Below are 27456 nucleotides of genomic sequence, written 5' to 3'. Positions count from 1 at the left end.
AGGAAAGCAAAAGCTAAATGCAATAATACAGTGACAAGTACATATGGACAAAGAGAACTACTACAATAATTATTGTACAGAAATAGGATAATAAAAAGGCAGAACAAGAGCCCTATTCCAAAAGATTAGAGAAATCAAAGGGAATTTTTTTATTTATTCGACTTATTAGTCGCTTATCTGGCTGAATTGTCAGCCACTCTAAGCGACGTACAAAGCAGAACATGCAAACATCAAAACATTAAGAGACTAACAATAAAAACTAACAACGGAAAAGCTAAAAAAACAGGAACAGCAAACCAAAAACATTCATCTTCCTGGTAAAGGACAGTCCCCAAACAAATGTCGCTAAGAGCAGGGGTGGGGGGCAAGGCAGGTGGAAATGCTTGCCCCTTGAAGGTCCCAGCACAGTCTCATCCCTGCAGCAGCACGACTCAGCCTGCAGCTCCTCCTGATAAGGCCCAGGCAGAGGGGTGGGGCAAGGCAGGTGGAAATGCTTGCCCCTTGATGGTCCCAGCACAGTCTCATCCCTGCAGCAGCATGACTCAAATTCAAACCAAGAGTAGGAATGTTGAATTATCAACAGGGGAACACACTGACTGACCGAGATAAAATGAAAGGAAGATGGAAGCAATACATTGAAGAATTATATAAAAGAGATGCAAGCATGACATATTCATTCATGAAGGAACTGTATTGCGGAGGACCAGAAATTTTAGCATGTGAGGTGGAAGCTGCTCTTAAAATACTTGGAAGAAACAAATCACCAAGACCAATGGAGACTGAATGTGTCCAAATTTTGACAAAAAATTGGCAACAAATATGGAAAATAAAACAGTGGCCCACAGACTGGAATAACTCAATATACATCCCAAGTCCAAAGAAGGTGACCCCAGGGAATGCAGAAATTATCAAACTATTGCCTTAATATCCCATGCAAGTAAAGTAATGCTCAAGATTTTACAGCAAAGTCTCTTACCATATATGGAGCAAGAAATGCCAGATATGCAAGCTGGATTTAGAAAGGGAAGGGTACTAGATATCATATCGCAAACATACATTGGATAATGGAATGGACCAAGGAATTTCAGAAGAAAATCACCCTGTGCTTTATAGATTACAGCAGTGGTTCCCAACCTTTATGAGCATGGGACCCCCTTTATAAGCTGAATTTTTTTTGTGACCCCCTCCCCCCAGGGAGGCAGGCTGGCTGCTAGGAAGGAAGGGGGAAAGCAGCCTTTCTTTGCAGGCTTGCTTCTTTTTGCTTCACAAAACCCCCTCTCCTCTCATTCTAAGTAAGGGTGTTGCCAGTAGCGGCAGTGCAAGGAGACGGGAATCAGTGATAGCAATCCCCTTTCTTCCTGGTAGCCCCACCCTCAGCCTCCTTTGGCATCTACCATGTATTTTATAGGCAGATGCCTGCCCTTAGTATGCCTGAAAGACGCTCTGGCACTTCAGCAAAAGGCCTCCCCTCTCGTTTGGAGCAAGGGGGAGGTGTCATCTGTAGCACCAGTGGAAAGCAGACAGTGTCGACGGAGTGAAGACTTTTTTTAAAAAATTAATAAATAATTCATTCCTTTACTGTTCACGCCCCCCTCTGGATTACTTCGCGGCCCCCCTGGGGGTCCCGGCCTCCAGGTTGGGAACCACTGGATTACAGCAAAGCCTTTGACTGTGTAGATCATGAAAAACTATGGGATGCTTTAAAAGAAATGGGGTTGCCACAGCATCTGATTGTCCTGATGCACAACCTATACTCTGTAAGGACAGAATATGGAGAAACCGGTTGGTTCTCCATCAGAAAGGGTGTGAGACGGGTGTATTTTATCACCCTTTTTGTTTAATTTATATGCAGAACATATCATACGGAAAGCAGGTTTGGGTCAAGATGGAGGTGTGAAAATTGGTGGGAGAAATATCAATAATTTAAGATATGCAGATGATACCATACTACTAGCAGAAACTAGTAATGATCTGAAACGAATGCTGATGAAAGTTAAAGAGGAAAGCACAAAAACAGGACTACAGCTGAATATCAGGAAGACTAAAGTAATGACAACAGAAGATTTATGTAACTTCAAAGTTGACAATGAGGTCACTGAACTTGTCAAGGATTATCAATACCTTGCCACAGTCATTAACCAAAAGGGAAACAATAGTCAAGAAATCAGAAGGCGGCTAGGACTCGGGAGGGCAGCTATGAGAGAACTAGCAAAGATCCTCAAATGCAAAGATGTATCACTGAACACCAAAGTCAGGATCATTCAGACCGTGCTATTCCTGATCTGTATGTATGGATGTGAAAGTTGGACAGTGAAAAAAGTGGGTAAGAGAAAAATCAACTTGTTTGAAATGTGGTGTTGGAGGGGGCTTTGTGCATACCATGGATAGCAAAAAAGACAAATAATTGAGTGTTGGGGGAAAATGGAAATGGACTGCCTTCAAGTCGATTCCGACTTATGGTGACCCTATGATTAGAGTTTTCATGGTAAGCAGTATTCAGAGGGGGTTTACCATTGCCACCCTTTGAGGCTGAGAGGCAGTGACTGACCCAAGGTCACCCAGTGGGCTTCATGGCTATGCGGGGATTCGAACTCTGGTCTCCCAGGTTGTAGTCCAGCACCGTAACCACTACACTATCATTAGTCACTAAAATGATGAAACTGAGGTTCTCATACTTTGGACACATATTGAGAAGACATGATTCACTCGAAAAGACAGTAACGCTGGGAGAAACAGAAGGGAGTAGAAAAAGAGAAAGACCAAACAAGAGATGGATTGACTGGCAGTTCTCTTGTGCCTCAAGGCAGAGGGTTTCTTCCCTCTGCTACATGAGATCCTTTTACTAGAGATGCTGGCAACAAAACCCTGAACACCCCCTTTCCTGCATTCTTATTTATTTATTTCATTTATATCCCACAGTTTCTCCAAGGAGCTCAAGGTGGTGTGCATGGTTCTTCCCCCTCATTTAATTCCCACAACAACTCTGTGAGGTAGGTTAGGCTGAGAGGCAGTGACTGGCTCAAGGTCACCCAGTACGCTTCATGCCTGAGTGGAGATTCGGCCCCTGGTCTCCCAGGTCCTACTCCAAAACCCTAATCACTGCACCACACTGGCTCTCCATTGTAATTCCCACATGTGTGGGATGGGCCATAACTCAGTGGCAGAGGGCATATTTTGCCTTCAGAATGCCCCAGGCTCAGTCCTCAGCATCTCCAGACAAGGCTGGAGAAGTCTCCTGTCTGACACCCTGAACAACAGTGCAGACGGTACTGAAGTTGATGGTCGAAGGGTATAACACAGCTTCCTGTGTTCTTGCAATGGTGCTTGAAAACTACAGTGTAGAAATGGGCAGGCAGCAGTGTGTTACCATAGCAACTTCACAGCACTCTAGTTCATCATGAGTCACAATGACCTGGCCCCTGATTGACTGCTTGAACATAGAGGAGGAGGCATCAGCAACTCTGGCAGCACTGGAGGCGGCAATTTTACCTATCAGACAGCAGCTGCTTTTTCCAGTGCTGTGTGTGTCCTCATCTTCCCTTTATTCTTCCTCTCCATGTCAAAAAGAGGCCAGTAGGTGACAAAAATGGAAATTGTGGGGTGGGGGTGCAGTGAGCCTTGATGAGTCAAGGGTAGGGATCCTAAGCATTCAAAGCATGTATTTGAGCAACGTCCAGGCTTCTTGTTTTCCCATTTTATCCTCACAGCATAAAGGTTAGTTATGCTGAGAAATACAGTGAGTGGTCCATGGCCACCCAGCGAACTTAGTGGCTGAGCCGCAGATTTAAATTTACATCTGACTGATCCTAGTCAATACCCAGCAGCTCTACAATACTACACTGACTCGCACAGTATACAACATATAGGATACAGTGGTTGATGGTGAAGCATTTGTGGTTGAATGAACTAAGTAACTGAAAGACCAGGAACAGCTAAGCAGTGGAGTTATACTGTGCTCCATTCATTCATTTACACACTCCTTCACTTTTGGCATGTATTAGCCACCTTTCCAATTAAAAATCACCCAGGCTGATATTCAAAATATAAAGTTTACAACATAAATTAAACATAAAGCCATGCAGTAGAAGCAACGCAACAACAATTTTTTGGCTTTTAATCTTCCTATGTACAATATGCTCAAAGGCAACGTTGTAAAGAATTAACAGGCATGCCCAAAGGCCAAAATTGGAGATGGCCACAGCAGACTAAACTGGATCCATCTGTCCATGGGATACTCTGCTAGAGAAAGGGGTGGAGATGATTTTCATTGATCCCATTTGCCCTTACGGCCCCTTTTTGCATCTCTAAAAATTGCTGTGGAGGGTCCCAGGACCCTCTGGAACAACATGGAAGGTGGTGCTGGGGGGGAGCTGCTTGGAGAACTGGCAAAAATTGCCTCCATTCCCTTCCACCAGAGTCCAGCTAGATCGGTGAATGGAAGGGAACCTTCTGTTTATGAAAGGGCAAGTCTGGATCAAACCCAGAGTATATAATTAGAAATGGCAAATCCTGAGGATTACTGAAAAGCAGAAAGAATATTTATTTATTTATTTATTTCATTAAACTTATAGACCGCCCCATAGCTGAAGCTCTCTGGGCGGTTTACAAGAACAAGAACAGCATCAGAAATACAATATACATATGACAATATAAAACATTAAAATTTAAAAATGTTAAAATTAAAACAGTTCCAACATATTGTGGAAGCCATGAGCCTTGTCAGTGAGTAGGGATGGAAAGATCTGTCAATTTCGGTTCTCTCAGTTTCTCACTTTTCTAATGTTAAATTCAGTCCTCTACATTTCTGCACCAATCTGCGATTTGTTTTAAAAAAAAACTCATGAAAATTCTCTAACATTTTAGTGTGAATTTCTTCAAATAAACACATTTTTGTAGGCAGTTTTGACAAAGGTACACATTTTTGCAAGGCACTTCTCATCATTTCATGCTTTTTTGCATGTTATTTTCACTCATATATTATTTTTTATGCACACTTTCCCCTAATATATGCATTTTTGTAAATATTGTTTAGTTGGCAAACTGCATCTCAAAATTCTAATAAATGCAGATTTCGAAGGATGGCTGTGATCTGTTCTCATATTGTTTTGGAAAGTGCGAATTTGATAAATTCTGACTGAAATGCAAACTGAATTGAAATTCTCACCCATCCTTATCAGTGAGGATCTATAATTATAAAGCTGGGTTGCTCAGTTAGACTTAGGTTTCTCCTCTTTTTATGGACAGATTCTATGTGTCTGAATAGCAACTCTATAATAGGGCAGAAATGAAAAGACGTGCTTTCCTAATGCTGTTCTGTGCCTTTAAATCTTTAAAAGGCAAAATGCCTTTATTCATTTAAAAGGCACCAATTCTAACTAGGCCAGATCACTTGCGCCAGGTTTTTAGTAAATACAGAATAAAGCAACAACTTGTCTATTTTTTTAAAAAACTCCAAAGAGGTGAGACATTGACCTCTCATGAAACCTCCCGTTTTCTTTTCTTTCCTCTACTCCTCCCCACAATCTCTCCAAAATTTCTCTTCATATTTTACAATGACAGTCTTGATTGGTCAGTGGTCCACATATGGTTTACTTGAATGATGGTTAACGATAGGTCCTATGGTTTATGAGTTGAGAATGGGAAGTGGGTTTTAATTGACACAAGCAACAATGACTTTGGATGACCAATGAAAGGACTACTCTTTTATATATATATTTTACCATTTTTTTTACAAATCAAACTATTGCTTTCTGGCTAGGGGAACTTTGATTAATAAAACTATCAATAACTTTGAGGAAATGGTCCTCTTATTGGTCTTCCATATTCAGTGTTGCTTGTGTCAACTAAAACCCACCTCACGTTCTCAATTATTTACCAAAGCGCTCTAATCCAAAATCATTTCAGTTTTTAATTTTTATGAATTTGCCACATCATCAGTGTAGCATGCCAAGGAAGGAGATGGGGGAATGTGAATAAATAAATAAATGAAAAGCTAATAAATGTCTTATGTCACTGTTCTGCTGTTTTAATAATTCTGTCGTGTGGAATTGCATTTTATTTTATTGTAAGCAGCATACGATATTGTCACAAAAGCTGTTTCTCTTTATATTTCGTTATCTTTGAAGAGATGAATCTTTTCATTCTATCTTCCTGTAGGAGCCCCTGATTTATATTTTCAGTGATTATATGTTTTGTGCATGTGGAGCTGTAATTATTATTGTTAATCTGGTTAGAATTTTGGTTCTCTCTAGGCAATCTGCTTCTTTGTAAGACTTTTGAATGGTTGATTATTCCATAACAAAATGGAATTCCAAAAATATGAGCAGTAACTCAACAAGTTGTGGGGTAGAGAAGAAAAGTTTCCACAAATGTATGCTTACTTTTTTCCTCACTATGTGGGCAGATTGTTTTCCTCTCACTATATATAACAAATTAGGGTCTTAATACTAATGATATGAGACTCCTCTTCCCTCAGCTTGTATCTGGGCACAGACCACAGGGTTTCTTTGTGAATAACAATAATGATAATAATATAATACACCACCCCACAATTCTAAATTATCTTATAATGTTTTGGCAATGCTGTAGTGTACTGTAGAATTGGAAGGGAGGCAATGTGTTGCCTAAGAAACTGCATAATGCTTCTGTTCATTATGTGTCACAATGCCCTGGACCCTGATTGGCTTGTTGTTCATGTGTCACTATGCCCTGGACCCTGATTGGTTGCTTGAACATAAAGGAGGAGGAATCAGTAGCTCTAGTGGCACTGAAGGTGGCAGTCTCACTCTCAAGACAGAGGTGGCTGCTGTCTTTGAGCAGGTCCCTGTTCCCCTGCACATCATCTATTCCTCTCCAGTCCTCCTCTGCATGTGGAAGTAGAACCTGATGCTGGCAAGTGACAGCAGGGGAAGCCACTAGAAGTGGGAATTGTGGAGGTCTGTAGTGGGACTTGTTTGCTGATTCAAAGGTTGAGAAGCGCCCTCCATCATATAATTGGAATCCTGATAGCTTAATGACAATGATAATTTCTCACTGAGACCAAAGCCCTGTTCAGAACATGTAGAGTACACTACCCCACTCCCAGTGCCCCTATTCCCACCAGTTTCACTTAACATTCTTGCATTGAGTGGGAGGGTCTGAAGGTGGAATCCTCCTACACTAGGCTGAATGCACGTATAATTCTCTGCATGAAGAGGAACCTTGATTGTTCAGGGTTCCAAATTCCATGAGGATTCTGAGCACATTCAGCAGCATACGAAGATTCCTTCTTCAGGCCGTCTTGCTCAATGTGTGTGAAGGAGCATTGGGCCCCACACACTCCTCCACACATTAGAAGTGGATACCTGAACAGGAATTAATAAAAAGTTAAAACAACTAAGACATGAGCAGACACCAGATGCTACCCTTGTTCATGTGGTCTGATGAATTGTGACCACACAGGTGCAAAAGCAGAACATTAGCTTGAAGTATGTCTTGCTATTATTTATGCAGTAAGAGTTTCAGGGTGAGGGTAAAATTTGTAAAAAAAAAGTTATTACCAGAGATAGAAATTTATATTATCTGACTGCTTGCAATTTTCATGGGCACCACTATCTAATATTCCACAGGTTTGGCTTTGTCAAATAGTTCTCAGTTTCTCTCCCTGGGCAGTATCCATAGGCTTGTATTTAATTTCCAAGAAACCAAGAATGAATTGTATGTTCTTTGATTGAAGTCACCAGTACATATCATCCAGTGTTACCCTATTAACTGGGAGAGAACATTATATCTCCTATTAACTAGGCAGGCTCTATACTCTACTGAAGTAACTTAATTGCAGAACCCAGAGCAGCAAGGTCTCCCACAAAAGACTCTTCCTATTCTGTTTATCGGAGAAGAGGACAGGTATCAGTTAAAAGACAGGAAATAGAGGGTGGAAATAAGCAGGGATTGTCTCAGTGTCACCTTGTCCATGCCATCAGATTACATCAACTGAACCCCCCTCAACAAGCTTTAATAAGCCAAGAAGGGCAAGGGTCGAGAGGACATGTTGCTGGACGCATCATTGCAAGCACCTAGTCCACATCATCAGGTCGCATCAACTGAAACCATTCCCAAGATGTTGCAGAAGATGTTGCACTGGACACTTCAATGGAGACTACAGAAGATGCGGATGGGGCATTGTGACGCCCTTCCCTGGCTCTCCCTGTCAGGTTCCTACCTGCTTGTGGCTATTGCCTTTCACTAGGCACCACCAGGGACTCCACCAGTCCGGACTGTCCTTTTTTATGGTTTCTCTCTCCGCTCTAGCACAGATCTCACTAGATCCCCCTGCTAGGCAGCACCACCAGTCACGTTCTATAACCAATGTTCCCAGAGACCTTGCCTGAGTCTGTCTCTATCCGGTTACATTTGTGACTGCATGCTTATGCTGTTCCCAACCCCCTTGTATCAATGTAGATAACTCATATAACTCGGGGTTGCTCTGGATACTTGTAATGTTATTATTCTCCTCTTCACCGCTGCCACCATTTGTTACTGTTGCCCTTCAGCCTTGGTAATTACCTTACCCTCCCTTCTGGTCTGTGAAACCCCAGCCAAGGATCAGGCCTTTGGTAAACCAAAATAGTATTTATTAAATAACAGAAATAACAAGATTACTTTTCTAATGGTACTTAAGCATATGGTTTCATCTATTCCTGTGATACTTGACTTATCATTAACTAGAACTCCCACTCCCTCTTTCTCCACACTCTCCTGACATCCACCACCTAACACCCACCTCCAAACACCACCAAAACAACCCAAAAACACCTCTCAAACACCTCCCAGATTCAACTGTCATTCTTCCATTTATACTCTCAGCCATTCAAATGCTCAGCCAATCATCCAGCATTCTACTGCTCATCTACTCCCCCCTCCTCTTTCATTCCACTTACCATGTATCTTCTATACAAACAGCACTTACCATATTTACATTAATACAGGAACATCACATTCCCCCCCCTTAAAAATAACGGCAAAGTATTATTCCTGCTCTAGGATTCATACGTCGCGTTAACAATAAAACCAAGTCTTTATGGGGAAAATGTCTTTTTTGTTCCTACGTTTGCGTCACGTCACTGCAGTCCCGGCCACTTGCCTTGAAAGTCCATCGGCCAATACATTGTCCTTGCCTTTGATGAACTTGAAGTCCACTTGATAGTCTTGTAGAGCCCAGGACCACCTCTGCAGCATAGTGTTATGATTTTTCATAGTCTGTAACCATAACAAGGCCCGATGATCTGTCGTCACTGTAAATCTTCGTCCCCACACGTATGGGCGCAACTTGCTCAGTCCCCACACAACCGCTAGGCACTCCATTTGGACCAACGAATAATTCTTCTCCCTCGATGTTAGCTTGCGACTAAGATACACCACCGGATGTCTGGTGCCTCCTCTCTCCTGCATCAAGACGACTCCCAGCACGAGGTCCGACGCATCCGTAGCCATGATGAATGGTTGCTCATAGTCTGGTGCTATTAATATGGGTCCTTGGCACAAGGCTTGCTTCAGAAGATCAAAAGCCTTTTGACATTTATCCATCCATACCACACGCTCAGCACACTTTTTCTTTGTCAGCTCATGCAAGGGGGTTGTGATTTCCCCAAAATCTTTCACAAACTTTCAGTAAAATCCAGCCACTCCTAAAAATGCCCTAACTTGCTTCTTTGTTAAGGGGATAGGCCATGATTGTATTGCCTCAACTTTGCTCCATAAGGGGGTTATTTTCCCACTCCCCACCTTATGTCCTAAATAGATTCCTTCATTCTTTTCTTAATGCCTCTAATACTGCCGTCAGGTGTTGGACATGCTCAGGCACCGACTTGCTGAAAATGGCCACGTCATCTATATAGGCTGTGATGTTCCTGTATTAATGTATTAATGTATATATGGTAAGTACTGTTTGTATAGAAGATATGTGGTAAGTGGAGTGAAAGAGGAGGGGGGAGTAAATGAGCAGTAGAATGCTGGATGATTGGCTGAGTGTTTGAATGGCTGAGAGTATAAATGGAAGGATGACAGTTGAATCTAGGGGGTGGACATTAGTGGGGGTTTTGAGAGGAGATTGTGTGGAGAGTTGGTGGATGTGAGGAGAGTGTGGAGTTCGGATTAATACTAAGACAAGTATCACAGGAATAGATGAAACCATATGCTTATGTGCCTTTATAAAGTAATCTTGTTATTTCTAATATTTAATAAACACTATTTTGGTTTACCGGAGGCCTGATCCTTGGCTGGGGAATATACAGACCAGAGGGGAGGGCAAGGTACTTACCAAGGCTGAAGAGAAACTGTAACAATTGGTGGCAGCGGTGAAGGGAAGAATATAACACCACAAGTATCCAGAGCAACCCAGAATTATATACATTCATATAAAGATCAAAGGGATTGGGGACAGCTTAAGCACGCAGTCACAGAGGTAACCTGATTGAGAGAGACTCAGGCAGAGTCTCTGGGAATACTGGTTATAGGACGTGACTGGTGGTGCTGCCTAGCAGAGGGATCTGGTGAGCTCTGTGCTAGAGCGGAGAGAGAAACCATAAAAAAGGACAGTCCGGACTGGTGGAGTCCCTGGTGGTGCCTAGTGACAGGCAGTAGCCACGAGCAGGTAGGAACCTGACAGGGAGAGCCAGGGAAGGGCGTCACATAGGCCACTGCAAAATCTGACATGCCTCGCAACACAGTATTAATTAGCCTCTGAAACGAACTTGGTGAGTTCCTTAGTCCCATGGGTAAAGTCACAAACTCATATAACCCATCTGGTGTACTGAAGGCAGTTTTGGCTCTGGATTGCTCGTCTAGTTCCATCTGCCAAAATCCTTTACAGAGGTCTATCGTAGAGATAATGGTTGCTGCCCCCAACAACTCTAACATTGCATCCACCCTAGGCATAGGATACGCATCTGGGACAGTAATTTTATTGATTAAATGATAATCAATGCAAAATCTTGTGGTTCCATCTTTTTTCGGAACCAGCACAATACTTGAGGCCCAGGGACTGATGGATTCCCTGATCACTCCTAGTTCTAGCATATCTTCGACCTCCTTTTTAATTTCACTCAAAACTTTCCCATTCACACGGTACGGAACAGATCTGATTGGGGCATGATTTCCAGTATCAATGGAATGTCTGGCTATACTGGTTCGGCCAGGTTTATTGCTAAAGAGATCTCCATAGTTTTTCAAAACTCTCAGAATCTCTTCCTTTACTTCTTATTTCACCTCCTCCGACCATTCCAATTGATCTACCCCTCCTTTGTCTTTGCTTTCCTGTACCAAATCTGGAAGTTCAGGCCCACTTCCCTCAGGGAATAAGGTAACTTGCAACACCTTTGCATCCCTGGTATGATAAGGTTTCAACATATTTACATGAACCACTTTGTGTTTGTTTAATTGGTCTGTGGTAATTACATACGTCACTGTGTCAAGCTTTTCCCTTATGGTATATGGTCCCTCCCAGTTAGCCTGTAATTTATCGTGTTTCCTGGGTATGAATGCCATAACCATATCTCCCACATCATATACACATTCCCTGGCTGTTCTGTCATACCAGTAACTTTGCTTCTCCTGAGCTTGACTCAAATTCTTTTGCACAACTTCCATCACTGATGTTAATTTGCTGCGGAAGTCTAATACAAAATCAACTACAGATGTTTTGTACTCTCCCAGGGTTCCTTCCCATGAATTTTTTAACAGTTCCAAAGGTCCCCTCACTTTTCTAGTGAACATGAGTTCAAAGGGTGAGAAGCCTGTTGGCTCCTGAGGGACTTCTCTGTACGCGAATAAGAAACACCCCAAACGTTCATCCCAGTCTTGTGGGTGATCTTGAACATAACTTCTGATCATGCTCTTCAGAACCCCATTGAATCTCTCAGTCAATCCATTAGTGGCTGGATGGTAAGTGGTTGCCTTTAAATGTTTTAGACCACAACACTTCCACATACATTGCATCACTTCTCCCATGAATACACTGCCTTGATCCGTCAGCACTTCATGAGGGAAACCCAGCCTCATAAAGATTTTTAACAAAGCCTCTGCCACTACAGGGGCTTCTACGGATCTTAATGCTTCAGCGTCTGGGTACCTGGTGGCAAAATCCACCACCACCACTAGATATTTCTTGCCATGCCTTGTGGGTTTGGAAAAAGGGCCCACCAAATCTATTCCCACTCTATAAAAGGGTTGTCCAATTATAGGAAGGGGCTTTAAGGGTGCCTTAGTCTTTACTCCACTTTTCCCTACCTTTTGGCATATACTACAAGATAAACAATATTGTTTTACATCTTTAGAGATATTTGGCCAAAAATAGTGTGCAGCCAATCTCCTCTTGGTCTTTATTCCCAGATGTCCTGTACATGGGACATCGTGGGCTACCTCTAGCAATCTGGTTCTGTATTTGCTAGGTACTATCAATTGCTTCACTGGTTCGCATTCATTCTCTCTCTCAGCAGGCATCCACAGTCTATATAAAATCCCATTCTCACAGACAATTTGATTCCTCAGTTTGTCAGTAAAGGGAATCTTTTGTGTCAGGGCTTGGTCCTTTATTTGCTTCAAACTTGTATCTTTGTCCAGCTCTTCCCTGAACTGCTCTGCCTCTTCACTAGAGACCATTTGATACAGTTTGTCTCTTTCAGCAGGCCTGCCAAGGGTTGCTATGGTGACCTTAGGCTCGATAACAGGTTCCACCCTGTTTTCTTCAGCCCCTTTTAACATGGCTTCTGTTTCTCTGCCAAGTTGTCGCCTGGTTACCACATATATTTTTCCTTGTGCCCCCATTACATCTCTTCCCAGTATCACTGGTTCTTGTTGTTGGGCATTAATACCTACTCTATATTTTTCCTCTCTGCCTCTCCACTGTATGTTTACTAGGGCCATGGGCAAGCTTTCTGGTCCACCCCTCACTCCTTGGATAGTCACCGTTTCCTGAGGTAATATTTCCTCAGATTTTATTAAATCTGGCCTCAGTAACGTCTGAGCGGCACCAGTATCAAGCAATGCCCAATAATTTGCCCCTTGAACACCCACTTCCTCTCTTAGACTCGTATCAAAGTATTTTACTTCTGTCCAGTTTATCTGGCAGAACTGAACCTTTTTCGTTTCCAGTTCTTTTGATTCTGTTTTCACTGCCCTTCCCTGAGCAGGATTACCAATGGGGTTGGCAACCTCACATTGAAAACGTAGGTGCCCCGGTCTACCACATTTATAGCATAATTTCTGCTCCATTTTAGGGTACACAGATCCACTCTGGGGTGTCCTGTGCCCTTCAGATTTTACTGGAGGACTCACTTGCTGTGGTACCACATCCTTTCTGCCACCATTATATGGTCTGGGTTTAAACTCTCTTGATGTTTTCCCCACCCAGCCAGTTCTGTTGGAGGCAAAGTGATCTGCCATCTCTGCAGCCTCCTGCACTGATGTAGGAGAACGGTCTTTGACAAGGAGCCTTATTTCTGGTGGTAACTGATGGAATAATTGATCCAGTATCATGAGGCTTTTCACCTCTTCCACTGACTGAGCTTTGGCACTGCTCATCCACTTTCCAAATATATCCATCAACTTTGCTCCCAGTTCAACAAAAGACCTCCCTGCTTGGATCTGACAGTTTCGGAATAACTTTCTAAAATAGTCAGGTCCCAGTCTGAATCTTTTGTATACTGCCTCTTTATACTCGGCATATGTGACGGGCCTGTCTGAGGGGAAATATTGGTATACCTCTGCCAATTCCCCTTTGATCAGGTTTGATAAATATTGCATATATTTATCCTCCGGTAGCCCCCACATTTGAGCTGCCTTCTCAAAGGTGCTGAGGTAAATTTGTGGATCTTGTCCAGGCTCAAACATTGCAAAATCTTTTGGTGTCACCTTTATTTTGGTTTCATTTCTGTCCTTCCTTGTTTCATCAGAATGAAACTTCTCTCTTTCAAACTTTAACTTTTCCACCTGTATTTCAGCATCCACTCTCATTCTCTCAAATTCCAACTCCCTCTGCTTTTCTTTCACATCCGCCTCCCTCCTCAATCTCTCAATTGTATGTTTATTGTTACAGTCAAGGACCCGAAGTGAACACATAAAAAGATTTTACAGAAACAGCAAAATAAAATTCAGAATTACATTCATTAAAAAGAAGCACGAATTGATTGGGCTGCATAAATAAATTTAGCGGTTTGAATGGTGAAGTCTTTATCCGAACCGGACAACAGTATGACTATCATTTCGTTAGGAGAAAGATTTTTAAATTTCTGGTTCATCAGGATGGGTTTGTGGAATTTAGATCGAATATGAGTATATAGCACACAGTCCAACAAGGAGTGACAGAGAGTTTCAGCCACTTCTGAACCACAGGGGCAAATACGCTGTTCATAAGGAATGTGATGAAATCTTCCTTCCATAATTGCTGAGTTTAGAACATTAAATCTGGCTTTTGAAAAAGCCAGACGTAATTTAAGAAAAGTGATCATATAAAAGTAGGAAGCAGGTTTACCAGATGGAAAAGTTAAATTTAAATAAATGGGGGAGCAGATTTTTGTGGCACAGGCAGTTGAGTTTTGTAAATCAGCATCATTGAGCCGAGAGCGAATTAAGGAGGTTACTGCATTTGGGGCCTGTGTAGCCAAGTAATCTGTGGATAAACCTATTTTCGTTAGTTTTGCTTCAATTTTATTAAGCCAGGAAGATGGATATGGATCATCCCAAAAATGAGCTATAAGGCCTTGAGGGGGAGTTAAAGATATTTTCGCCCAGTACCTGGTAGTCATAGTCCACGCCCAACAGTCCAAGGAGGACAGACCACATTCTAGTCCTAAAGCCGCAGAGGGAACGCAACGGGGCAGGGCTAAAAGGCTGCGAAGAAAACTGGAAAGCGTGGATTCAACCGAAGGACCGAAATAGTGGATCTAGATGGGGACACCATAAAGGAGTTGGGGAACAATCTTGTATAAAAATAACTTAATAAGTGCTGGAACAAATCGACCCCCTTTAAAATAAAAGTAACGGAGTAAGCTCTTTGTGGAATATCTTGCCTTCATTACTGCTGCTCTTACGTGTGTGGTCCAACTTAAGGAGGAATGAAAAGTTATGCCCAAATACCTGTAACTGGCGACTTGTGCTATTTGGTGACCATTTATTGACCAAACAGGTAGGGATTTTTTATTAGAAAAAACTAAGATTTTTGTTTTTTCAAAGTTTATGACTAATTGGTTGTTATTGCAGTAAGACATAAACGCCTTAAACATATGAGTTAGGCCAATTTTTGAAAAGGACAAGAGCACGGCGTCGTCCGCATAAAGCAGTAAAGGGCATCGTTCGGAGGCAATTTTGGGGATGTGAAAGTCCTGGGATAAACAGTGCTCTTTCAGATCATTTAAGTATATGTTAAAGAGAAGGGGAGCCAGGACACAGCCTTTCCTCACCCCTATGAACGTAAGAATAGGGTTTGACAGCCCACCATCTTTGCCACAGCAGACCCGGAGGGAGGTATTTTGATGTAGTTTGTAGATCAGAAAAAGGAGTCTCTTATCGATAGAGGATTGTGAAAGTTTAAACCAAAGTTTGTCCCATGGGATGGAGTCAAATGCAGCCCTTAGGTCAATAAAGGCAGCATGTAGACCTGTGCTGTTGTATTTATTATATTTCTCAGCAAGATGCTGTAAAATTAAGCAGTGGTCCAGTGTGGAGCAATCCTTACGAAACCCTGCTTGTTCTGATCCCAAAATATTTTGCTCATCGAGCCAGGACTGAAGTTTTATTTTCAAGTAGAGTGCATACAATTTACCAATGGTAGATAGGAGGCTGATGGGACGGTAGTTAGCAGGGTCATGTTTATCTCCTTTTTTGAAAATAGGTATAATAATAGCCTCTTGCCAGGAGGGAGGGAAGTGGCCCGATTGGTTAAAGCTGGAAAACAGATTAGCTAATAAAGGGGCCCACCAGTTTAAGTTATTTTGTAAAAGTTCAGCGGGGATGTTATCTGGGCCTGGGGCTTTTCCTTTCTTAAGGCCTATAATCAATTCCCTAATATGGGCTTGGTCGACAGGCGGCCAGTCCAGAAGGAGGAGAGGGTCAAGAGTCGGGGAATTTATTGAAGTGGTGGGATATTTGTTTTGGTATAGCGATATGAAATAATTTTCCCAGACATGGGGGGAGATAGAATACAAGGCTAGGGGTTGGGTTTTAAAGGCCTTAGTGATAATGCCCCAAAATTTCTCAGAATTGTTTTGTCTGGATGCGTCAATAAGGTTATTCCATTCCTCTTTAGTTGCTTGGTTTTTTTTAGAGACAAGGGTCATCTTATAAAGTCTCTTGATGGAAAAGTATTCAGGGGGGAGATGGGCCAGGTGTTGTTGCCGGTAATTGTAGTAAATGCACCTTAAGCGTAGTTTTAGGGCTAAACAGTCTTGGTCAAACCATTTAGGGCAATTTAGGTTAGTGGGTTTGTAGTTAAGTGAACAGGGAGATAGTAAAGAACATAGCATAGAAGATAGGGAATTGTATTTGAGAAGAATCTCATCGGGAGAGTTCGAGTTCATCATCAGGGAGCGCAGGGCTTCGGTACTTGGAGAGAGCAAAAACTTTTCTAGACATGTGGCTAGGGAAAGTGACCAAACAGGTCGTTTGTGGTGGGAAGAAAATTTATCTGAGAAGTTGTATTTATGGGCTAGACTGATTCCTCCTGGTATAGTACATGACAGATTTAAGGGAAGGTGATCACTATTTAATTTCGTTCCAATAGAGCATTCATCAATCATGTATATGAAGTTTTGGGAAATTAAAGCATAATCGATTGTGCTAGAGCCATGATTGGAAATATAGGTGTACTCTGCCCAATCGTCAATACTCTTAAGACCATTTAGAATGATCATATGATGTGTAGCTACAAAACGGGCTAGATTAATTCCCCCGTAATTAATCATTGTATCTTTCGAATTCCTTTCATATGGAAAGGCCAGAGGATCACATTCTTCACCTCGCCAAAGTTTTGATGAAAGTAAATCGTTATTATTAGAGCCAATTCTTGCATTGAGATCTCCCATAATAATCATTTTCGCATAGGGGTAGGAGATCTCAAAATTCACAATATACTGGTCAATTAGATCCCAACTGTGGTCTATGGAGGCCAAATCTTTGACTGGAGGAATGTATACATTAATAAGTATGATAGAGTAAGCATCTGTTTCCAGGAGTAAAGAGAGCGCAAAAGGGGCAAGAGATTGTAAAGGTTGGATTTTGATGTTAAGAGAGGATGAGATAAGGGTCAGTAAGCCCCCTTTCGCTCTGCCGCTAGAAGAGGGTATAGCAGGAAGATTAAAGGAGGAATAACCGTTTATATCAGGTGCATATGTAACCCAAGTCTCCTGCAACATGACAATATCAAAGTTAGAAAGATATAAAAACCATTCTGGGTCTGCTACTTTTGATTTCCAGCCCTCAATATTCCAAGAGATTAATTGTAGACGGTTGGTTGGGTTATGGGACCGCACAAGGTCGGCTGGGGGAGCATCGTTAGGAGGAGAAGGATGTTGTCAATTGAGATCAGCGATTAAGTCTAACGAACCATTGCCATCATTATAAATAGCTCCATTTTTTAATGGCATTTGTGTTTTGAGATAGACTCTGTTTGAGGGGGAGGAGAGTTCCTTAGGTTAGTAGCAGCATAGAGATGTTCCGCAGGCAGTTTGGAGTTCGTGTAACTCGGTCCTTCAAAGTGGCAAGAAGTATTAGCTGGGTAATCCATAATGTTCTTATCGATGGTGTGCTGAGATGGTTGCTCATTAAGCGCAAGATTATCTGAAGGGGAGTTGGATATAGAAGACATCTGTAAACGAGAAATCAGTCGTCGGAATCTGTCTATGAGGGATAGTCTGTCCATTTCAGACATAGTTAGGTATAGGTCAACCAATTGACTCTCCTCAAAGTCCAGTTCCTGGAAAGACGTCATTTGGAGTTGGGCAGGGGCCGTTTGCTCCTGGGAGTTGGATGGCCGTGCCAAGGTGTCATCTGTGGGCATAGATGCAGAGGAAGTGCTTGTGGTAGCTTCTGATACAGAAGTGCTGCTAAAACTAGTTTGCGAAGACAGATCGATTAGAGGAGCTGGCGGCGAAGTGTTGATGTAGTATCTCTGAACTGTAATGCCAAACTTAGTCAGATAATTCCTTATTCGGAGGATTTGGTTCGTCCTATTCCGCGAGTGGCATGTTATAATCAGTCTCGATTCATAAGAGGATTGGGCTAAGATTTTCATAGATCTAATGAAGTTCATTCGTCTAGGAGCCACCATTGATTTACTAAAACAAGTGTCCAAAAAAGAGATACTAGGAAGCGGTGGTCTGGTGGCATTGCGATTGCCTTTGTAAGAGATCACCAGTTTGTCCGATTGTAATAGTAAAGTCCAAGAAGATACAGGGGATCTAGAGTAACCCTCCAACAAAGAAGAGCAGTTGCACAAGGCTTGAGGGTTATTTGTTTGAGCCGTGGCTTGTATATTTTCTAAGCTGCAATAAGCTGAGACTGAGTGAGGAGTATCAGAAATAGAGACATTGTCCTTTCTGCGTTTTCCTTTATTGCGACGGTTGGAAGCTGGCTTTGTTTTTTTTGGCTCAAGCAGTTTAAACAAGGGTTTGTAGTTTAGTTTGTTGGAAAAGTTAGTCTTTTGGTTTTTTATATTTTTAGATTTTTTGGAGGGTTTAGTTGGTTTAGTTGGTTTTGGTGGTTGCTTAATTTCCCTCGGGATCTTATTCATGTCATCTTGAAGCCCTGGTGAGGATTGTTGAGTGGAAGATAAAAGAGACCGAACAGACCGAGCAACTGTATTAAGTAACTGGTTAGTTGCTAAAATATAGTCTTTAATAAGTTTTATTTCATCAAGCAGTGAAGAATCCAACTTCCATTCTGTAGAGGTTTTGCTTTTGTCTTTATGAACAGCAGGTGGCGATGTCGAGTCATTGAAGGGTTGGTATGAATCAATTATAAGAAGAGATGAGGGAAACGTTTCTTTAGCCAGCGATGGGTTTAATGAGTTGTTAAAACCTGCGTCTTGAAGCTCTTCTGCAAGATTCTTAGATGCAGAGAGATCCAAGGAGAAGTTGGTGAAGAGTTGACGGTCGAGAGACCACTCATGTAGCACAGCTCTCGGAGTGGGTGAGAATACATTTGATGTAGATATGTTTGGTGCAAGACTCGGTTTAGTTGTGGGAGCAAAAAAGCTTGAGATTTTAGTTTGAATGAGACATTTTGGAGAAGCAGCAAAAATGCTTTGGCTAGTACCTCTCGATGGCATTGTCGAGGAGAATGTATGCAGGGGATAAAGCAACGAAAGTCTAGTGTCTATTCTAATTTGACTGTAAAGTTTAAGAACACTGTTTCTTGTGTCAGTAAAACAGTAAAAACAGTATAACAATAAAGGAACGGTCAGCAATAAAACAGAGAGGGCTGTCAGGAATGGCGTCTGAGACACGAAAGAGCAATCTGAGCTGGAGGTGTCGTAATTGAGAAGTCTAAAAATAAAATAGTTTGTCTGATCTTTCCGCAACAGTTAGACAGCCTGCAACCTATACGGGTCTCTCGTGGGTTGTAAAAGTTAAGTAAAAGATAGAATCAAAACCAGATAAGCAACAATTCAGGGACGAGAAAATAATGCGTCCTACCGGAACCAGAACCGGAAGCCAATCCAATCTCTCAATTTCCAACTCCCGCTGCTTTTCTTTCTCATCCGCCTCCCTCCTCAATCTCTCAATTTCCAACTCCCGTTGCTTTTCTTTCTCATCCGCTTCAAAGACCCTCTGCTTGTCTTTTTCCTCAGCCTCCCTCCTCAATCTCTCAGTTTCCAACTCCTGCTGTTTTTCCTTCTCTGCACCTTCCATCCTCAATCTCTCAGTTTCCAACTCACGTTCCCATCTTAACTTCTCTCTCAAATACTCTATATAAGCGGGATTGCTTGAATACCCTTCTGGGGTCTCTTCCCTGACAGGTTGTTTTTGCTGGACAGTTGTAAAAGCTAATAGTGCTACCCGCAATTCATCTACCCCTTTACCCTCGTGAGGTAAATTGTATGTTATGCACTTCTCCACCAGCTCCTCTCTTTTCATCTTTATATATTCAGCCATGGTGTTGGAGTTCACTCACTCTTTGCCACACACTCTTTGCCAGTCACTCTCACAAGTAATCTTTATTTGTTATTTCTGTTTGCCACACCACTGTTAGGGACTCTCTTTTGTCCATATCCCACCGCTACAGCCACCACCTGTGATGCCCTTCCCTGGCTCTCCCTGTCAGGTTCCTACCTGCTTGTGGCTACTGCCTTTCACTAGGCACCACCAGGGACTCCACCAGTCCGGACTGTCCTTTTTTATGGTTTCTCTCTCCGCTCTAGCACAGATCTCACTAGATCCCCCTGCTAGGCAGCACCACCAGTCACGTTCTATAACCAATGTTCCCAGAGACCTTGCCTGAGTCTGTCTCTATCCGGTTACATTTGTGACTGCATGCTTATGCTGTTCCCAACCCCCTTGTATCAATGTAGATAACTCATATAACTCGGGGTTGTTCTGGATACTTGTAATGTTATTATTCTCCTCTTCACCGCTGCCACCATTTGTTACTGTTGCCCTTCAGCCTTGGTAATTACCTTACCCTCCCTTCTGGTCTGTGAAACCCCAGCCAAGGATCAGGCCTTTGGTAAACCAAAATAGTATTTATTAAATAACAGAAATAACAAGATTACTTTTCTAATGGTACTTAAGCATATGGTTTCATCTATTCCTGTGATACTTGACTTATCATTAACTAGAACTCCCACTCCCTCTTTCTCCACACTCTCCTGACATCCACCACCTAACACCCACCTCCAAACACCACCAAAACAACCCAAAAACACCTCTCAAACACCTCCCAGATTCAACTGTCATTCTTCCATTTATACTCTCAGCCATTCAAACGCTCAGCCAATCATCCAGCATTCTACTGCTCATCTACTCCCCCCTCCTCTTTCATTCCACTTACCATGTATCTTCTATACAAACAGCACTTACCATATTTACATTAATACAGGAATATCACAGGCATCAAGATTGCGACAGAGGTGAGCAACTTTACCCTCAAAGTGCCTTGCAAACAATTCACAGTGGGCCTCCGAAGGGTCTAAAACTCCATTTCCTGGAGTTGATGTCAACAGACCCCTGTCAATATGAAAAAGCTCCACTGGATGGATACTTGAAGATGCGATAGAGGCAGAGAAGTGCATCTTCACTGCCATACATTAGGCACAATTATGTTTTACTGATGGCCAATCAACCTCACAGCACATCTTTTACTACCTGTGCTCCAGCCGTCATACAGCATGTTTCATTGCCCTTAGTTCACTGGTGTACCAAGGTGCAAACCCAGCTCCACAATGCCAATACTCAGGGGCAACTGTGTTAAAAGCCTTACACATCTCCTTGTTCAACAGCGTGACAAGGGCTTCAACAGGGTCACCTGCTCTATCTATTAGAAATTCCCCCAGGGTGTTCAGGAATACAATGGATTCCATTAGTCTCCGGGGATGGACCATCTTAATCTGTCCACCACCCATGCAGGGGAGGATTGGAGCCCTAAGTCTAAACTTCACCAGCAAGTGGTCTGACATCCACCCCCCTCCATCTCCAGACCATCTCTTCCTCCATCTGGAGCAAAAATCAATTTGAGGGTGTACCCTACCCTATGTGTCAGACCTGTGACAACTTGAGATAACGCCATGGTCATCATGGAGGTCATGAAGTCCCGAGCTGGAACACAAGAGGCAGTCTCAGCATGGACATTGAAATCACCCAGGACTATCATTCTGGGCTTCTTCCACAGCCGAGACAGCCTTCGCCAGCATGGTCAGAGAAGGTGCTGGGCAACAGGATGGGTGGTAAACCAGCAGCAACCCTAGTTTTCTGTCTCCTTGGCCCGCACCAGGTGCAGAACCTCACAGCTAGTTCCAAGACAGAGTAGTTTCCTGTTAACAGAGATAGAAGTTCTGTAGACCACAGCAACTCCTCCCCCCTATCTTTGCAGCCTGTGGCGGAGTTGCACCGAGTATCCAGGTGGGCAAAGCTGGGTCAGATAACTACCCCCAGTTCACCCACCCAGGCCTCAGTAATACATGCCATATTGGTACCATCATCCATCATCAAATCATGGATGAGTGTGGTCTTATTCTGTACCGATCTGGCATTAAACAGGCCCATGGGCACAGCAGACGAGCCACGAAGAACCAGTCTATGAGAGGAGTGGGAGTGAGGAACAAGGTGGAGATAGCCTTGCCCTTGACTTCTATGGTAGCTCATCACCTCTCCATGGCTATACCTCCCTTCTACCCATGATCAGTGCAATTGGGGTGACATCACCCATGTCCCTCCTTTCCAAGACTCCTCCTGAACGCATGATATAGACACAAGAGACCAACAACAAAACCTACCAGAACCAATTACCCCAGTATACCTCTGAGAGAATTGGGAACAACCAGACCCACCCAACAACTTTCACACAGGGAACATCTACTCCCCCCCACGTCACACACTGAGGGAGGGCCAGCCTTCTGCCAGTTGCAGACTCTCACTCTGAAGTCATCTGGCGACTTTCTCCTGTCACACAGTTGACTGCACAGGCTCTCACCCTGCACAGGAACTACGCATGCATCATACACCCTCCCCAGTACCATCCTCTTGTAGATTGGTTTTAAAATAAAATAAAATGAGAAAATAAAAATAGAAGGGGGTAGCATCCTTGGGACTCAAAGGGCTCCCGAAGGGAAGGCTGCCAAAGGGTTGCCAGCCTTTTATTTATTTATTTATTTATTTATTGTTTGATTTATATTCCGCCCTTCCTCCCAGTAGGAGCCTAGGGCAGCAAACAAAAGCACCAAAACCACTTTAAAACATCATAAAAACAGACTTTAAAATATATTAAAACAAACATCTTTAAAAACATTTTTTTAAAAGCTTTAAAAACATCTTTAAAAAAGAGGTCTATCTTTTTTAAAAAAAGGTTTAAAAACATCATAAAAAGCAATTCCAACACATATGCAGACTAGTATAAGGTCTCAACTTAAAAGGCTTGTTGAAAGAGCAAGGTCTTCAGTAGGCACTGAAAAGATAACCGAGATGGCACCTGTCTAATATTTAAAGGAACAGAATTCCGAAGGGTAGGTGCCGCCACACTAAAGGTCTGTTTCCTATGTTGTGCAGAACATAATAATAATAATAATAAAATTTTATTTCTAAGCCGCCTATCTGGCCGAATTAACGGCCGCTCTAGGCGGCGTACATAATAGGATATTATGAACAGACCTCCTGATAAAATGGTATCTACAGGAGGCCCTCACCTGCAGAGCGTAGTATTTAAGGAGTAAGATTATCTTTCAGGTATCCTGGTCCCAAGCTATACAGGGCTTTGTACGCCAAAACTAGACCCTTGAACTTGGCCTGGTAGCAAATAGGTAGCCAGTGCAATTCTTTCAGCAGCGGGGTGACATGTTGGCGATACCCTGTCCCAGTGAGCAGTCTTGCTGCTGCATTTTGCACCAGCTGCAACTTCCGGACCAGCCTCAATGGTAGCCCCACATAGAACACATAACAATAAATAAATAAATAAATCCAGCCTGGAGGTTACCAGTGCATGGACGACAGTGGTCAGGCTATCCCAGTCAAGAAACGGCCACAGCTGTCTTACCAGTTGAAGCTGGTAAAAGGCACTCCTAGCCACTGAGGTCACCTGGACCTCTAGCAACAAAGATGGATCCAAGAGCACTCCCAGACTATGCACCTCCTCCTTCAGAGGGAGTTTGACCCCATCCAAAGTAGGCAACTGACTAATTATCTGAACACGGGTACCCGCAACCCACAGCGTCTCCATCTTGCTAGGATTCAGTCTCAGTTAATTGGCCCTCATCCAACCCACCACCGAGTCCAGACAGCGGTCCAAGGTTGCATGGCCTCTCCTGATTCAGATGTTACACAGAAATAGAGCTGGGTATCATCAGCGTACTGCTGACACCTTGCCCCAAATCTCCTGATGACCACTCCCAAGGGCTTCATATAGATGTTAAACAATATGGGGTACAAGATGGTACCCTGTGGCACCCCACAGCACAACTGCCAGGGGGCCGAAAGACAATCACCCAATGCTATTCTCTGAAAACGACCTTGGAGATTATCAGAAACACTGTAAAACAGTGCCTCCAATACCCATCTCACCAAGTTGGCCCAGAAGGATACCATGATCAGTGGTATCAAAAGCCGCTGAGAGATCAAGTAAGAATAACAGGATCACACTCCCCTTGTCCTTCTCCCAATAAAGGTCATCCATCAGGGCGACCAAGGCCAATTCAGTCCCATAACCAGGCCTGAACCCAGACTGGAATGGGTCAAGACAATCTGTTTCATCCAAGAGTACTTGCAATTGTTGCGTCACAACCCTCTCAGTCACCTTCCCTAAGAAGTAGGGAAGTAGAAGTACTTGTCACAAACCAATGAGTCCAGGGTGGGCTTTTTCAGGAGGTGTCACATGACCACCTCTTTCAGGGTGGCTGAAACCACTCCCTCCCACAATGATGCATTGACTACACCTCATATCCACTTGGTCAACCCCCTATGGCAAGCTTTAATAAGCCAAGAAGGGCAAGGGTCGAGAGGACATATTACTGGCTGCATCATCGCAAGCACCTAGTCCACATCATCAGGCTGCATCAACTGAAACCATTCCCAAGAGGTGCAGCAGACCTTGCACTGGACACTTCACTGGGGACTACAATAGATGTGGATGGGGCATCAAGATTGCTATGGAGGCGAGCACCTTTGCCCTCAAAGTGCCTTGCAAACAATTCACAGTGGGCCTCCACAGAGTCTAAAACTCTATTTCCTGGAGTTGATATCAACAGATACCTGACAATATGGAAAAGCTCCACTGGATGCCCACTTGAGGATGAGATGGTGGCAGAGAAGTGGGGCTTCTTCGCCGCCCTCACTGCCGCACAGTAGGCAATGTTATGATGTTTTACTCATGCCCAATCAACCTCACAGCACGGCTTTTGCCACTTGCGCTGTAGCTGACATCCAGCCTGTTTCATTGCCCTTAGCTCACTGGTGTACCAAGGTACAAACTGGGCTCCACAATGCAGGAGAGAGCACTTGGGGCAACCATGTCAAGAGCTTGACACATGTCGCTGTTCCATAGCATGACAAGGGCTTCAACAGGGTCACCTGCTCTATCTACTGGGAACTCCCCCAAGGCATTCAGGAATCCTGTGGATTCCATTAGTCTCCGGGGGTGGACCATCTTAATCGGTCCACCACCCCTGCAGGGGAGGATTGGAGCCATAGTCTAAACTTCACCTGGAAGTGGTCTGACCATGACAATGGGGTGACATCCACCCCCCCCCAATCTCCAGACCACCTCTTCCGTCATCTGGAGCAAAAACTAAGTTGAGGGTATGCCCTGCCTTATGAGTCGGGCTAGTGAGAACTTGAGACAGCCTCATGGTCATCATGGAGCCTCAGCATGGACATTGAAATCACCCAGGACTATCATTTTGAACTCCTCCAATACCATAGCTGAGATGGCCTCCACCATCTCAGTCAGAGAAGCTGCTGGGCAGCATGGTGGACGATACACCATCAGCAACCTTAGTTTACTGTCTGCTTGGCCCAACACCGGGTGCAGAACCTCACAGCCAGCTCCAAGACAGAGTGGTTTCCTGGTGACAGAGATGGAAGTTCTGTAGACCACAGCAACTCCTCCCCCCTTTCCCTACAGCCTGTGTTGGAGTTGCACTGAGTATCCAGGTGGGCAGAGCTGGGTCAGATCAACTCCTCCCACCTCACCCACCCAGGTCCTAGTAATGCACACCAAATCTTCACCTTCATCCACAACCAAATCATGGATGAGTGTGGTCTTATTGGCTACCGATCTGGCATTAAACAACAACACACACAGGCCAGTGGGCACAGCAGATGAATATTAGGCAGGCACCATCTTTTCTATCTTTTTGGTGCCTTTTGAAGACTTTCCTCTTTCAACAAGCCTTTTAGGTTGAGACCTATCCCAGTCTGCATCTGTGTTAGAATTGCTCAATATGTTTTTTAATAATGTTTTTAACCCTTTTTTAAAGTTGATTTTTTAAAAATGTTTTTAATGCTGTTTTGTTTTAATGTATTTTGAGATCTGTTTTTATGATGTTTTAAAGTGTTTTTAGCGCTTTGTTTGCCGCCCTGGGCTCCTGCTGGGAGGAAGGGCGGGATACAAATTAAATAATAAATAAATAAATAAACAAACAAGGAACCCATCCATGGGAGGAGTGGAAGTGAGGAACAAGGCGTAGATAGCCTTGCCCTCGTCTTCTATGGTAGTTCACCACCTCTCCACGGCTATACTTGCCTCTACCCGTGATCATTGCAATTGAGGGGGGGGCATCACCCATGTTCCTCATTACTAAAACTCCTTCTAAACACCTGCTATGGACCCAACAAGAGCCCACCAATAAAACCTACCTGAACCAGTTATCCCAGTAGGTCTGTGAGAGAACTGGGAACAGCCAGACCCTCTCAATATCTTTCACACAGGGCACATCTACTCCCCCCTGGCTCACACCCAGGGAGGGCCAGCCATCTGCCAGTTGCAGACTCTCAATCTGAAGGCATCTGATGACTTTCTCCTGTCATTCAGTTCACTGCACAGGCTCTTGCCCTGCCTGGGAACTACATATGTGCCATATGCCCTCCCCACTACCAGTCTAGAATGGTTAAAAAAAATAGAAAAAAATAGAACAGGTAGGGCCCTTGCCCTCAGGACTCCCCAAGGGGCGACCCCCTTTGATGTCATCTCTTCGATGGCGACCTTGCCAGCAGCTGACTTGCCGCACAAGGGCAGCTGGGCTTTATGCCCTCTGTCCCAGCCAGGAGCTAATGCAAGAGGCTGCAAGGTTAAGTGCAGCCTCTCTCTGGAGTCTGGGTCAGGCAGGGGGTCCCAGTCCTTGCAGCACTTACTGGGGACATCAGCTGTCTCAAGAGCAGCAACTCAGACGAGGGAGCAAGCAAGCACCCAGATGCTCAGATACGCACTCCCAGGGCAGGTCTTCTCCAATCACCAAGTGCTGATGCAAGAGGCTGCAAGACTGACTGCAGCCTCTCCCTGGATTCAGGTTCAGGGGGTTCTCAGTCCTTACAGCACTCACCAGTCTTCTCCAGTCCCCCAGTGCTGTAGCTGTTACATGGAATCAAGAGTAACGAGGCAGTGAAGTTTCTAATAGTATCAATTTTTTCAGGATGGTAAAATCCCAAACTGGTTGTAAGGAGTTCTTTTCAACTAGGTGATGGGGCAAGAGAATGTCAGATAAGATTCAGTGTAAGTCTATGCAAAAGGATATTGCATACTGAAACAAAAAATGAAATCCCAGTTAAAAGGGTGTAACCTCCTAGT

The sequence above is a fragment of the Rhineura floridana genome, chromosome 7 (genome assembly GCF_030035675.1).
Source record: "Rhineura floridana isolate rRhiFlo1 chromosome 7, rRhiFlo1.hap2, whole genome shotgun sequence".
Classification (NCBI taxonomy): domain Eukaryota; kingdom Metazoa; phylum Chordata; class Lepidosauria; order Squamata; family Rhineuridae; genus Rhineura; species Rhineura floridana.
The sequence above is the reverse complement of the archived record's forward strand: the minus strand, read 5'-3'. Positions refer to the sequence as shown.